Genomic DNA, 6000 nt, shown 5'->3' with positions numbered 1-6000 from the left:
TCATTTGTAACAAATCCCAGCACCGTTCCCACAGGGGCGTGGCATAAAGTAAGACCGCCTCCCTCGGCTGCCCACCCGTTCCCCCCTCCCACCCAGTTTGGTGGGGGTCCTTTAGCGCTGTTCTCGTGCATCCACATGCGAATGACACACGTGTGAGATTGTGCGCAATTTACTGGACGTGGTGCTGCAAGCCCAGCACTGGAAGGCTGAGGCAGGAGGATCACTTTTCGTTTGAGGTCAGCCTGGGCTGCATAGCCAGACTGTCTCAACAAAACAAAACAAAACAAAACAAAACAAACAAACAAAAAGCGCCTACCTTCCACAATTTAGGTTTTGTCTTAATGCTGTCTGAGAAACGTCAGTACCTCCAGGCCAGCCTCAGGCTCCGAGGGCTGCTTGGGATTCCGCAGCTGAGCCTGCCCTGCTGCGTCGCTGGCTGCTTTAAGCGCCTTGCTGTCACAATTCAATGCTCTCGCTCTCCACCCGGCCGGGCACCTTGGAGCTGGCAGGAGCAGCGTGGGGCTGGCGGGGCCTTGCGGTGGGCACGGGAGGAGGGTCGGGGCTTCCTGGACAGAGGAGCCACCAGGGAGGCTGAGGCAGGGTGTGGCCGCTGAGTCCCCGGGGCGGATGGCCGCAGGGGAGTGGGGAGGACAGGCGGGAAGGGCCAGCTGTGCCAGCTGAGGGTGTGAATGTCAGCCCGAGGACAGCTAAGCCAGGAGCCCAGGGCTCAGACAGAGGCCCTGGGCAGGGGCAGGGACTCGCCTGGCAAGGCCCAGAGGGAGCAGGGCCCCGTGAGGACAGGTGACGTCTCCCTCTTCCTGCCTCTCTATTTATTTATTTATTGGTTTTTTCGAGACAGGGTCTCGCTATGTAGTGCAGGCTGGTCTTTAATTCACCATGTAGCCAAAGCTGGCCTCAAACTCATGGCAATCCTCCTGCTTCAGCCTCCCGAGTGCTAGGACTACAGGCATGCACCACTGTGCCTGGCTCCTTCCTCTCTTTTTATTAATTAATTAATTTATTTATTTATTTTTGGTACCGGGGATCGAACTCGGGTCCTTGCGCTTGCACAGCAGGCGGCAGAACCACTGAGCTGAATCCCTGGCCCCTTCCTTTCTTTTTAAATTAATGGACTTTAGAACAGTTTTAGGTTTATAGAAGAACCAGGCAGAAAGTACAGTTCCCTTCCTGCTCCCCCAACACAGGGTTTCTCCTTTTTCTTGGGTAGGACCTCATGTTGCCCAGGAGGCTGGCCTTTCTCTCCTGGGATAAAGGGACCCTCCTGCCTCAGCCTCCTGGGTAGCTGGGACTACAGGCGTGTATTACCAGCTAGGACTAACGCTTGGATGGGTGCTGCACCTGTGACAACTGATGGACTGATGCTGACACGCTGCTGCTGACTGGAGTCCCGACTTTACTCAGGGTAAAGCCAGTGCTGTCCACCCCGTGAGACTGGACAAGGCACACGGCATGCAGACACTGTTCCGGAAGCTTCGCAGCCTCGGAGCCCGCGTTCCGTGTCCATCCCCCTCCCCCGAGCCCCTGCAACCACCAGCCATGGCCTTGCCTTTTGCAGAATGTTCCACAGGCTCGGCAGGATTCTGGCCTTTTTAGATTGGCCTTTTTTCGCGTGGCCTTCTGGGTCTTCTCCTGACTGGAGGGCTCACTTCCTTTCCGCTGCGCGGCCCTGGGTGTATCCACTCTGAAGGGTGTTGGGGAGCAAAGCCACCCGTTGCACAGCTTTCCCTGCCTTCGCCGCCCGCAGGATCGCTGGGCGTGGAAAGGGTCCTGTGGGCTTTGTCCTGACTGACAGCCCTGTGGCTTCAGCCTCAGTGAAGCAGCTTGGCATGCTGGCAGCTTGTCGCAGAACCAGAACGAGTCCCCTTCACAGACCCACCTCAGCTGTCCATAGAAACCCACCCGGCTCCCGCTGAGGCTCTGCCTCCCCATAGCCCGCCTGGGCCTGGGCCTGGGCCTGGGCCTGGGCCTGGGCTGAGCCAACCCCTGAGGAACACTTCAGATGCATACTGTTGCAGCGCTGCTGGAAGCACCTCTGCAAAGCTTTGGAGCCTGGCCAGTTCGGTTTTTGTTTTGGACAAATACTGTACCAAGGGGCAGAATTGCTGGGTCCTATAGCAGGAGTTCATCTGGTTCGCTGGGACAGGGCCTTGCCATGGGGCCCAGCCTGGCCTGGAACTCATCCTGTCTGATCCTCCTGTCTCAGCCCCCTGATGCTAGACTGCAGGCGTGTGCCCACACCTGGCTGGAAAGATGCCTTTTTAATTCCACCGTGATGAGTATATTAACTTCACTGTAAAAAGTCAGATGATACTGCATACAAAACCAAGGTTCCATTTCGGTCCCAGCCCATCTCCTGCTGACCGGGTTTACAGCCAGGGCCTGTGAGGCCCTGAAACAGAAACCGCCCGTCTGCATCCTGGTGGGAAGCTGTGGATCAGCCGCTTGCCTTTGAGGTCCTCGAAGAGTCCTCGACCAAGCTGGTGGCTGCACCTTGCACTTTGGAGCTACATTGTTTGTTTTTCCATAGGGGCTACATTGTTTGTATGCTACCAAAAACGTACAAGGGTTCCAATTTCTCCCCACCACTTGTTACTTTTTCTCTTTCTTTTTTACAAGTAGCTGTTCTAATGGGTGTGAGGTAATACTGTATTCTGATTTTGATTTGCATTTGCTTAATGATGGATGTTGAGCTTGTTGGCTATTTGTATATTATCTCCAGAGAAATATCTATTTAAGTCTTTTTAAAGCAGATTATTTACTTTTGTTGTTGTTGAGTTATATACTCTGGAGAGCAACCTCTTAGCAGATACATGATTTGCAAATAATTTCTCCCAGTCTATAGGTTTACTTTGTTGGTTGCTTCTTTTGAAATACAGAAGTTTTCTAATTTGATATGCTGTCATTGTGTTAGTCACTTTTCCGTTGCAGGGACAAAATACCTGATATACATAGCCTGAAGGAGGAAAGGCTGATTTGGGCTCATGCTCTCAGAGGCTTCAGTCCATGGTTGCTGGCTCCAAAGCAGAAACATCTTGGCAGAGGGGCCTGGTGGAGGAAAGCTGTCAATTTGAGGCAGCCACGCAGCAGAGACAGAGCAAAGCGTCCGAGGGAGAGGGGCGAGAGACCAGATACAGTTCTCAAGGTTCTGCCCTATGATCTACCCAGACACACCCAAAATGGGCGCTTTACTGATCTTCTACGCATCCTGTCACGACCATCAAGCTGGCAACCAAGATTAAACATCATGCTGGGGACAGAATTCAGTGGTAGAGTGCTTGCCTGGCATGTGCAAAGCCCTGGTTCAATCCCCAGTGACACACACAGACACACAGACACAGACAGACACACATGTATCTATCTTGGCTTTGGTTGCATATGTGTGTTGTGTCATGGTCAAGAATCATTGTTAAAAGTAATGCCAGGGAGCTTTCCCCCTAGGTTTTCTTCAAGAGTTTTACAGTTTTAGGTCTCACATTTAGATCTTTAACCTATTTGGGGATAATTTTAATATGGTAGTGGTTGAATTTTTGCACATGGATATTCACTATTTCTGATGCCATTAAGGAAGACTACTTGTCCTCACTGAATTTTCTTAGCATTCTGTTGAAGATCATTTGCCCAGTTATGCCAGGGTGTATTTCTGGGCTCAATTCTCTCTTCCATTGGTCTATATGTTGGTTATTTTTTTGTTTTGGAACCGGGGATTGAACTTGGGCCCTTAGGCTTGCGCAGCAGGTAGTGAAACCACTGAGCTAAATCCCCTGCCCAGTCTTTATGTTTTTATGCTACTGCAACACTGTTTTGATTACTGAAACTTTATGATAGATTTTTAAATCAGAAATGATACCTCTTTGTTCTTTTGACTACTTACTTCTTAATTTCTTTTATGGCTATTGGTCTAACCAAGAAATTAATTCTTCTAAAATCAAATCTGAAACTATGTATTTTCCTAAATTTTTAAAGTTTTAATTTCTAAGATTTTTAATATATTTCTTCATATTTTTTTTAAAAAACACAATTTTACATCTCCTTACTAAGGTTTGTGTCTTCTCCTTTTTTTCTAAAATTCAGATTTGCTAAAAGCGTATCTAATTTATTATCCTTAACTGAACAGATTATTCTCTTTTGGTGGGAATATGTTATTAGTATTTTATTTGTAATTTGTTGTTGTTGTTGTTCTCCTTTCTTGAGTTCATTTATCTCCAGATTTTCCTGGCTAAACATTTTTCTGTGAATAATTTTTGGTCCGAATCCCCCAGGTTATGATACAGAAGACTCTCACTGTTACTAATTTTGAAATTAGCCCACAATAGTTTACCCTAGATTACATTACCTCTTTAATTTAGGACTTATTAGGAATAGTATTTAAAATTTTTCAAATCTATACTTGTAGTAATGTACATGCTTCTTTTTCTAAAATACAGGCTTTCTAGACATAGTTCCGTTTCTAACACGTTTTGGCTTCCCTTTCTCATTCTACTGCAGTCTACCCAGTGAATGTGTCCTGTCTGACTTCAGCTTTTTGGAATTTATTGGGCTTTTCATTACGGCCTAATAAATACACAGAAAACGATTTGGAAGTTCTGTACCCAGGGGTCAGCAGGGAGTGAGGAGTGGAATTCGGGGAGGAGGCAGTAAGGGGCGGCCGTTCGTTCGTTTTTACTTTGTGCGCGTCTGGCAGAATTTATTCACGTGCACGGTTTCTTTTTCTCTGTTCCTTTTTTCCTGTGGCGCCTCGCGTGCGGGCGGGCGCGGCTCTGCTCCAGCCCGGGACGGCCGAGCGGTTCCTCCCTACGGCGACAGGCTCTTCCTCCAGAGCTTCTCGGGCGGGCACCTGTGACCTCAGTCTGCGGTTGAGCGGGCCAAGCAGCCTGTCCGGACGGACGACGCGGACCTGCTGTCTCCACCCGGAGGGCGCGAGGTCGCGGGGTCGCCTGCGGGGTCCGCCGGCCCTAAGACCACGCCAGGCCTGGGGTCGGCAGCCCCGGGAGCCACAGGACGGCCGCTACCTTTGGAGCCGGTGACCTTAGCACGTTTGGGGCGCACTGATCCTAGAAAGATGAGTAGCCCCACCCTGGCTGGAGGGCAGAGAAGAGGGGCGCGGCGGCCCAGGGGGGCCCTGGGGTCCCGGGCCGGGCCGGGCCGAGCGGAGCAGGCGCGGAGCTGCGGCGACCCCTGGTGGCGGGGAGCGGCAGGGCGGCCCTCGCTGCCTGCGCGCCGGGGCTGAGGCGAACCCCGCCTGTCGCCCGGTGCCAGCCCGCGGCGTGCTCTGCCGAGGTCCGGGCCGCGCTGCACACCGGGCGTTTGTCAGACCTCGGCCGCCGCCGGCCCGGGCTCCCCGGCCTTCGCAGCCCTCCGTGCTGCGCGGTCCAGGGCTGCGTCCCGCTCCGACCGGCCCGCCGGCGCGACAGGAGGCACCCGAGCGCGGCCCGCCTCCTGCCCCGGGGCCGTCCTCCGGGCCCCTCATGGGCTCAGGACGAGACCTCAGCCCAGGTGTAAGGGCCTTGCGGGCCCGCTGCCCTCCCCTGTGCGCGGGGCTCGGCGGAGGCGCCCCGCACGGAGGGCCGCGGGCCGCACCTGGCTGACGCACAGCCCGCCGTCCCCTCTGCTTTGCACGCTTCGGCCACAGGCAGAACTGTGTCCGGTGCCTTCCGAGCTCGGGTCGAATCAGCACGGCCGTCACTGAGGACCGTGCCCGGGCCTCCGCGCGGACGTGCCTGGACTCCCGGCCGACGCCTGTACGCCTGGGCGACCTGAGTTGCCGCCCGCTCCCTACGGAACCGCCGCGGCACGAAGGGCCCCGACGACATCAGCCTCACGCATGGGGCCCACAGCCACTTGGGGACGCCTGCGTGGCCCGGCTCCCGGGGTTGATGGGTTCGGTTCCGGCCGCCCTACTCCGGCCCGGCCCTGCGCCCCGAGGAGGACACCACAGGGCGCCCCTCGCCGAGACGCTGAGGCTGTTCCACAGCCCACACG

This window comes from Heterocephalus glaber, unplaced genomic scaffold (assembly GCF_053883595.1).
Source record: "Heterocephalus glaber isolate CG9 unplaced genomic scaffold, H.glaber_assembly_v1.0 deba00001457, whole genome shotgun sequence".
Taxonomy (NCBI): domain Eukaryota; kingdom Metazoa; phylum Chordata; class Mammalia; order Rodentia; family Bathyergidae; genus Heterocephalus; species Heterocephalus glaber.
Note: the sequence above shows the minus strand (reverse complement) of the source record.